Below are 9465 nucleotides of genomic sequence, written 5' to 3' on the forward strand. Positions count from 1 at the left end.
TAAAGAATAACATTACCTCTCAAATGGATACATCCATCTTGTTTGAACTGGATCTCCGAGGCGGGCCTCTTGTACAAAGTGAATAGGAAGATGCTCCATCACATCAAAGAAACTACATGAAAATATCTTCTCTGACTTAGTAGTAATAACATAAATATTTTCCTCCATCCTGTCTAAACTACTATGCAACAACTTTCTTGAACATAAATCTTTAAAGAAAAGACTGATCTCTGTGATTGGTTTCCATATCCTATCAGGTAGATGGCTAAAAGCTATAGAAATTAAAGTTTTCATGAATACATGACAATCATGACTTTTTATACCTATCAACTTTACTTTATTCATATATGCCCGCTTTCTAAATTCGAAGCATAGCCCTCCGACATCCTCAAATTTTTAACCTACTCACAAATTTGACGTTTCTCATCCAATGTGAATGAAAACTGGCTTTGGGCTTAACTATTTTACCATTTTATAATTCTTGCAGCCACAATTCCTTTCTTCTACAATATTCCTTTATGTCCATTCTAGCTTTTACATTATCTTTTGTTTTATCCTTAACATCCATCACTATATTAAATAAATTGTCAAAATAACTTTTTTAATATGCATCACATCAAGATTATGTCATAGGAGATTATCTTTCCAATATGGAGACTCCTTAAATATGCTCTGTTTCGGTCCAATTATGTTCAACACCATATCTGGGAAGCCTAGAAGGTAAAGCTTTTGTAACTTTAGGCAATTAAGAAACTCTCTCCCAAATTTGATGCCCTGTTAGTGATGGAGGTGGAGGATAATTTTTAACCCTATTTTTTCTAAATGCGTGTTTCATTTTTCTAAACTCCTGTTCCATTGGCAAGAATCGACGATGACAATCAAATCATGTATTTTTTCTTTCATGCTTTAAGGTGAATGTCTTACTATTTTTCATACAATGAGGACAAGCAAGATTTCTAGCAGTCATCCAACCAGACAACATTCCTTATGCAGAAAAATCATTAATAGTCCATATTAAAGAAGCACGCATAATAAAATTCTACTTAGTTGATATATCATAAGTCAGTACGCCTTCAAACCACAATTGTTTTAGCTCATTTATCAATGGTTGTAGATATACATCAATAAAAATTTAAGATTATGAGGCCTCGAAATAACACAACTTAGAAAGATATACGAGCTTGTCATGCACATTTCAGGAGAAAGATTATACGGAGTAAGAAATATAGGCCATCAAGTATAAGGTAAGGCAACATGAAAGAATGGTGTGAAGCCATCTACATACAACCCCAGTCTTATATTTCTTGGTTCACTAGCAAAATTAGGATACATGTTATTAAAATGCTTCCATTCTTATCCATCAGATAGATGAGACAAGACACCCTTCTATATTCACGATGCCATCCCATATGTGGGGCAGACCTCATCGATGCATACAACCTCTTTAATCTTGAAATAAGAGGTAAATAATACATCTCCTTAATTGGGACCATCTTTCCAGCAGGAGTCCTCTTATAACGAGCATGTCCATAAAACTTACAATTTTCTAATTCAGTATCAGTCTTGTAGAACAACATGCAACCATTATCACATCAATGAATTCTATCATACGACAATCCTAGCTTGAAAACCAATCTCTTTGCTTGATAGAAGTTCTTAGATATGTTAAACTTCGGATTAACCAGTTCACCCAAAAGATCAACCATTAAGTCTATAGCGACATAAGAAATACTCCAATTTGATTTAATATTCATTAACCTAACTGCAACCGACAATGCAGAATGCCGACTCTCTTTACATAATGGACGGATAGCCTTTTCTAATTGTTGATAAAAGTGTCTTGCTTTTTCATTAGGAGCTTCATCAAAATATTGCTCGGATTCCATCCCACATTGAACCCCGATAGCATCATTGACCATTTCATGAACTCTATCATATTGAAATGTATCATGTTGAACTCTATCATGTAGAACCCTATCATGTTCAACCCTAATTTGACCATGTGGTGCAAGCATATTATATTCATCCACGGGAAGTAAATTATAAAATATATTATTCAATCCATCTATTTGTCCATGATCAACCCATAAAAATTATTTATTCTTAAATCCATTACCATACAAATGAATCATAAATATATCCATCTTAAAAAATTCAAGCATCTACATTCACGACAAGGAAACCTAACCAATCTATTCTTTTAAAAATATCAAGTGTCATTGCATGATCGACAAAACTTCTTACATTGTCAATAAATTTAGGTTTCAAACCATCACCAACTTCATAATGCATGTTATACATCCACAAACGATGATCCATCTATAAAATTATGTATATTCAACCATACTTAGTTCATAAAAATACAATTCATCGAGATTTCTAAAGTTCACAACCTAATTATTTTAAGTTCTAATTAACTGAATTTATAATTAATTCAATTTATAATTAAGTTTAAAATCTAATTAGTTCAAGTTCTAATTAATTCAAGTACTAATTAATTCAAGTTATAATTAAGTTCAAGAAGTTCTAATTAATTCAATTTATAATTAAGTTCAAGTTCTAATTAATTCAAGTTAATTATAATTAAGTTCTGTAAAGACCCTGAAGGTCATTTTTGACATTTTTGATAGAATTATCATTTTACCCCTCCTGTTAGTTTTTTCGAGTCATTTTTGGTTGGGTATGAAAGTTATTTTTTGAAAATCTTATGAAAAGTTGAGGTTTTGCTTGAGAAATGGGTTTTAAAGGTTAAGTTGTCAAATTTTGAGTTTTGGAGTCATTTGGAGTTTTGAGTTTCAGAATGGAATTTCATCATTTCATCAGTTCTGGAATATGGAAATTGGTCTAGGAGAGTTTTCAGAATTAGATTTGGAGTTAAAACGCGGAATTTAGGTTTGAAGTTGGAAATTGAGTTAAAGTTTGATCCAAGTTTGACTTTGGTTAACATTTGAGGTTCGTGTGCTCGAATTAAATATTTGATGATTCAATGGTTTCAGGAGGTTATTCTAACACTAGAAATGGATTCGTTATAATTTTTTGAGGTCTCGAGGGTATTTTGAGTAAATCAAATTTCGAAACTAGTTTAGTTGCGACTTATTGGATTTTTGGTCAAGGAGGCCTAGAATTTGAATTTTGAAGGTTCCATTGAGTCTGAAACGTTGAACTTAGTAGGGTTTCATATCTGGTTTGTGCTCACAGGGTTTCGATTGAATCCCAAGGGTCCATTCGGAGACTTAGCCTAGTGAAATTTTGCTGTCAACTGGTGCCTCTAGTTGTTCTTCACGTTCGTGGAGGATCCTCGCCGAGATCGTGATACACCATTATTTTAGCATTTCGAATCACGAGGTCTTGGCTGCGATCATGATGAAGTGAAGGCCTGACCATCGTGATCGCAACGTAAGTGGGTCGCGATCGCGAAGAGATAATTCAACATGAACAGTGTCTTTCCCAAAAAGATGAGAATAGGGTCAATTTCCTCAATTTCTAACATTATAATCTCGGTATAGGCAAATTTCAGGGAGATTTTTCATGGAAAGTTGTTGCGTAAGTCATTTTAAACTTATATATTTGATTTCCATTGATTAATTCTTGATTTCAACTTCAAAATTTGGATTTCAAATTGGAGATTTTGGAGTTTTTTGCCTAATCCGAATTTCTAACAAAATTTGGGTTTGTGAACTTATTTTAACTCCATTTTTGAATTGGTTTTAACCATTGGATTTCCTATTACTTGGAGAATGTTTTAGTAAAAAAATCACATTCTGAGTTCGATTTTCGATATGGAATTTTTGACTATTTTACCTTTTTTGCTTGAGTTTCTTGATTTTAGTGTCAATAGCTTCGAAATATGATTGTGAGTCTATATTGATTAAATTGTGGTGGTTTGGAGTATCATAAGAGAGGAAAAGTGGTGATTTTAGATTATTCGTGACTTTTGGCTAAGGTAAATGAAATTCTAACCTTTGCTAAGTATGTTGAACCTTGTATTTTCTCATATGAGGAGACTAGGGTATGTTTGGTCATTAGATTGAATTAAATTACATGAGTTGAAGTGTGATAGTAGAATTCAGATAGAGGTAAATTTCTTAGTGTTGTGAATTGCGAGGTATTGATCTATTGTGTGATTGTGGACTATATGACATCTTATATGAATATTTATCTTATTTCACTCATTATTTGTCCATATATTATATTTGTGATGGATGAAAAATGATATGAGTGAGGTACAAGATATTGGGACTGTGGTTTCTATCCGTCGAGGTGATTTGCGAGGTTTCTTCTGGCGGCCGAGGTCTCTTTCAATAAATATTATGGCCGAGGTCTCTTCCGGGGGATTTTATGGACGAGGTCTCTTCCGAAAGATATTGGCAGAGGTCTATTCCGACGTATACATGGTCTATGTGAAGCCCCCATGGGTTCCTATCTGAGGTGATCAATGGATGTGTATTGTAGGATAGACATGCATCATGATATTTGACATTACATTTGGATCTATTTCTTTCTGTGATTTATTATGATCTGAGATTACATGTGTTTGCCTGGTTATAGTGGTAAGAACATAATTGTATTTCCTATTTATGGACTGTCTAGTATTCTGGTTTAATTATGATATATACTGTATGGATTAGGCTATCTGAGTGTAGGTGTGTAGTTGTGGAGGATTTTTGATAAGATGTCAAGATTGTCTGTGTTCCGTATTACTTAGGGTTTACTTTCCATTTTGCTGAGTACTTTATTGTTGGTGCTCACCCTTTGCTTTTACACATGTGTAGGATCTGAGCATGGTTTTTCCTATTCATAGCTTCCTTGTTGATTGGACCGAGCTTCTGGCATGTGAGAGGCAACAACTTGTCTTCTTTGGCAGACTCTCGCCGTTATTTACCTTATGCCTTGTTCTGTCCGAGGACTGACACATATTGACTTATACTCTTTTCATTTCTTTTAAAGTACTGACTTGTACATATGACACCAAGTCTTGGGTTGTGTCAAACCTATTTTTTTCTTTTCCTTATTTATGTCTTGTCAAACGTAATATTTTAGCTTTCAATTTTCGCATATTTAGAATTGTTCAGTATGACTCGTCTTGTTGGGTTAGGTGATTGCCATCACACCTAAATTTGGATAGTGACAAATTCTTATCAAAGCCTCAGGTTTATAGGTCTCACATGTGTACTATCCCAGTCTAGTAGAGCCTTGAGGATCGGTGTGGAGACATCCATTAGTTATCTCCGAAGGGCTATGAAGACTGTTAGGAAACTCTCTTTTTACTTATTTAAATTTTTTCATGCGTAGGTTCTTGTATAAGTGCTGAGCTATCACGTGTTCTTTCGGTAGATGGATACGACTCTAGCATCAGCTTCTACTAGATAAGGAGAGCCAGCCTCGAGATTGCTATTGAGACCCACAGCTCGGGGTAGAGATAGAGGTAGAGCGAGAGGCCGAGGTAGGTACCGGGGTCAAGAAATGGCACCATCTAGGGATTAGGAGAGGGGCATTTCCCCTGTGCCAGTGATAGAGACCAAATGAGAGCAGCTTCCTCCTGAGTATGTAGCGGAACCATTACTACAGGACACTTTACTAAGGGTTTTGGATGTGCTCGAGACTATGGCACAGACTGGCAGTGTAGAGGGCACACCCAGTATATCATAGACCCAAGTGAGGGTCCAGGTTCCAAACTAGCAGCAGGCTCCTGAGGCATTGGGACAGGCAGGACAAACGAGACAGACGCTAGTAGTCCCTATAGATGAGGTTCCTCCGGCCCCAATAGTCGAGGTTCAGGACACACTAGTATCTGCATTGAATGAGGATGAGTAGCATCATTGTGAGAAGTTTAAAAAGATGGACCTACCTCATTTCCCAGGTGGGAAGACTTAGGATGCATATGAGTTCTAGACCACTTGTAAGGAGTTTCTTGAGACGGTTGGTTTGGCTGAGTCCCATGGTGTTTGATATATTAATCTTCAGCTTCGTGGGCCAGATAGAGAATGGTGGAGGACATATTCTGGATCTTTACCAGTTGGATCCCCTCCAATGAATTAGGAGTTGTTCACCAGTAATTTTTATTATCGTTTCATCCTTTGGAGTGTGAGGGAGGAGAGTCGCCTTGGGTTTGAGAGTTTGAGGCAAGATGGGATGTTCGTTTCTGAGTATGAGGTTCGCTTTGGTCAGCTAGCTAGACATGCCACCACTATCATACTTGATAAGATTGAGAGGGTTCATCATTTTATGAGAGATTCGACTTATTCTATCAGGCAGTCGATATTTTGGGTATCTAGAGATAAAGCCTCTTTTCAGTCAGTGGTTAGTACCACCAAAGAGGCAGAGTTGATGGAGAAGAAGGAGTTCAAGGACCCCAAGATAGCCCTGGTTCTAGACAGTTTTCGGGTACCTCATATGGAGGTAGAGGTTATTATAGAGTAGGTGGTTCCTTTCAACATAGAAGGCTGATTCATGCCTCTATGCCAGCATTTGAGGGAGAACAGAGTTACCGTGGATCATATAGTTCAGTTCAGAGTTCATCTAGTTCACAGCAGAGGCCAGTAGGCCGAGGTGGTTATAATACCCCTCATATTTCTCCACATCAGCCATCTATTCTGAGATTATGTTTTGGGTGTGTATCCTCAGACCATATGGTTCGACAGTGCCCTATGAAGAATTATGCTAGTCCACACCATACTTACACAATAGTGCCAGTCAGAGGTCCAGTATCACCAGTTAGAGGTTCATCCCTAATGACTCGGGGTCGTGGTAGGGGTCAAATCAATAGAGGTGGTCATACCAAAGGTAGGAGAGTGGGTGATGCCCTAGCATACTACGGTGGTAGAGGAGTTGCCCAGACAGGTGGCGGACGAGGAGCTCATTATTATGCTTTTTTGGGTAGACTTGAGGTTGAGGCCTCTAATGCATTCATCACATGTATTATTCTGGTTTGTCATTTCCCTGCATCTATATTATTTGATCCTGGCTTCACTTATTTGTGTGTCAGCATATTTCTCTTTTGGGTTTGACTTGCTATGTGATTGTATGCCCATGTTCGTACATGTTTCTACCCCAGTAGGAGAGCATATAGTAGAGGATCGGGTGTACCAATCCTATCTTGTATCTTTGATAGGTTATGAGATGTGGGTTGACATGATTATCCTTGATAAGGTAGACTTCAACTTCATTTTAGGTATAAATGGGTTATCTCTGTATCGTTCTATCCTTGATTTTTATACCAAGATGGTGACACTAGCTATGCCTAGTAGGCCGCAAATAGAGTAGAAGGGTTCGAGTGGTTTCTATCCTAGTAGGGTTATTTCTTGTATTTGGGCCTAACGATTGATCAATAGGGGGTATTTGGCGTATTTGGCATTTATTCATGATACTGATATTTAACAACCGTTTATGGATTTTATTCATATGGTTCGAGAGTTTATGTATATATTTCCTACTGATTTTCTAGGGGTTCCACTTGAAGGGATATTGACTTAGCTATTGACCTCAAGCCGGCACCAAGCCCATTTCTATTTTCTCTTATTGTATGGCTCCAGTTGAGTTGAAAGGGCTAAAGGAGTAGCTTCAGGACCTATTGAGTAAAGGGTTTATTCTCTCTAGTGTTTTGTCATGGGGTGCCCCAGTGTTATTTGTGAAGAAGAAAGACGGGTCTATGAAAATGTGCATCGACTATAGACAGCTGAACAAGGTGATTGTTAAGAACAAGTACCCTCTTCCCCGTATTGATGATTTTTTTTATCATCTCCAAGGAGAGACCTTATTCTCTAAGATCGATTTGAGATTTGGTTATCATCAGTTGAGGATTCAACATTCAGATAACCCTAAGACAGCCTTTCGGACTAGATATGGCCATTATGTGTTTCTTTTTATATTTTTCAGGCTGACTAATTCCCTAGCAGCATTTATAGAGTAGATGAATAGGGTGTTTCATCCATATCTAGATTCATTTGTAATTGTCTTCATTGATGATATCTTGGTTTACTCCAAGACTGAGGCAGATCATGTGCAACACTTGAGGATTGTGCTCCAAAGGCTTAAGAGGATAAGATTTATGCCAAGTTCTCAAATTGTTAGTTTTGGTTGAGTTCGGTGGCATTGTTTGGGCATATAGTATCCAAGGAAGGAATTAGAGTCGATACGGCTAAGATTGAGGTGGTCCGAGGATGGACTAGACCCACCTCTGCTACAGATATTTGCAGTTTTATAGGTTTGGCAAGGTATTATCGCCGTTTTATTCAGGGTTTCTCTACAATAACAACTCCATTGACCAGTCTTACTCAGAAGAATGTGGTTTTTCATTGGTCAGATGAGTGTGAGGAGAGCTTCTAAAAGCTCAAGGTATTATTGACTACCGCGCCTGTTTTGACCTTGCCTGAAGAAGGTGTTGACTTCACCGTGTATTGTGATGCATCAGGAGTGGGTTTAGGTGGAGTTTTGATGCAAAAGGGTAAGGTGATTGCCTATGCTTCAAGGCAATTGAAGTCTCATGAAAAGAACTATCACACCCATGATTTAGAGTTGGTGGCAGTCTGCAATACTTCTTCAACCAGTGAGACTTGAATTTTAGGCACATGAGGTGGGTTGAGGTTTTGAAAGATTATGATTTGATTATTCTATATCACCTTTGGAAAGACAATGTGGTGGCCGATGCATTGAGTAGGAAGATATCTAGTATGGGAAGTCTTGCACATATTCAAGTTGAGGAGCGACCCTTGGCTAGGATGTTCAGAGATGGCCAATGAGTTGGTAAGATTGCAGCTTTCTAATGAGGGCCAAGTGCTTGGTTTCATAGAGGCTCGCTCTTCTTTGATGGATCATATCTGAGAGAGGTAGTTTATGGATGAGAAGTTGTTCCTCATTCAAGATAAGGTGATGAGAGCTAAAGCTAAGGAAGCATTGCTTGAGTCTAAAGGTGTTTTGAGGATTGGGAGTCGTATTTAAGTGCCCAAGATGGGTGAGTTTGTCAGATTGATACTTGAGAAGGCCCATTGCATTCGATATTTTATTCATTCGGAGGTAGGAAAGATGTACCATGACTTGAGTCAACACTATTAGTGGTGTGATATAAAGAAGGACATCGCCGAGTTTGTGTCCAACTGTTTGACATGCCAGCAGGTTAAGTGTGAGCACTAGAGGCCCGGGGATGAATTTCAGAGAATGCCCATTCCCACTTGGTAGTAGGAGAGGATCATGATGGATTTCATGGTGAGATTGCCCACTATCGTGGGAGGATTCAATTCCATTTGGGTTATGGTCGACTGATTGACCAAATCAGCTTATTTCATTCCAGTTAAGATTAATTTCAAGGCGGATAGGTTGGCTCAGCTCTATATTAGTCAGATTGTTAGGCTTCATGAGGTTCCATTTTCCATCATATCGGATTGGGGCTCATTGTTCACATCTCACTTCAAGGAGGCCGTATAGTGTGGATTAGGTACCCGATTGGATCTGAGTACCGCATTCCACCCT

This window comes from Solanum dulcamara, chromosome 3, assembly GCF_947179165.1.
Source record: "Solanum dulcamara chromosome 3, daSolDulc1.2, whole genome shotgun sequence".
NCBI lineage: Eukaryota > Viridiplantae > Streptophyta > Magnoliopsida > Solanales > Solanaceae > Solanum > Solanum dulcamara.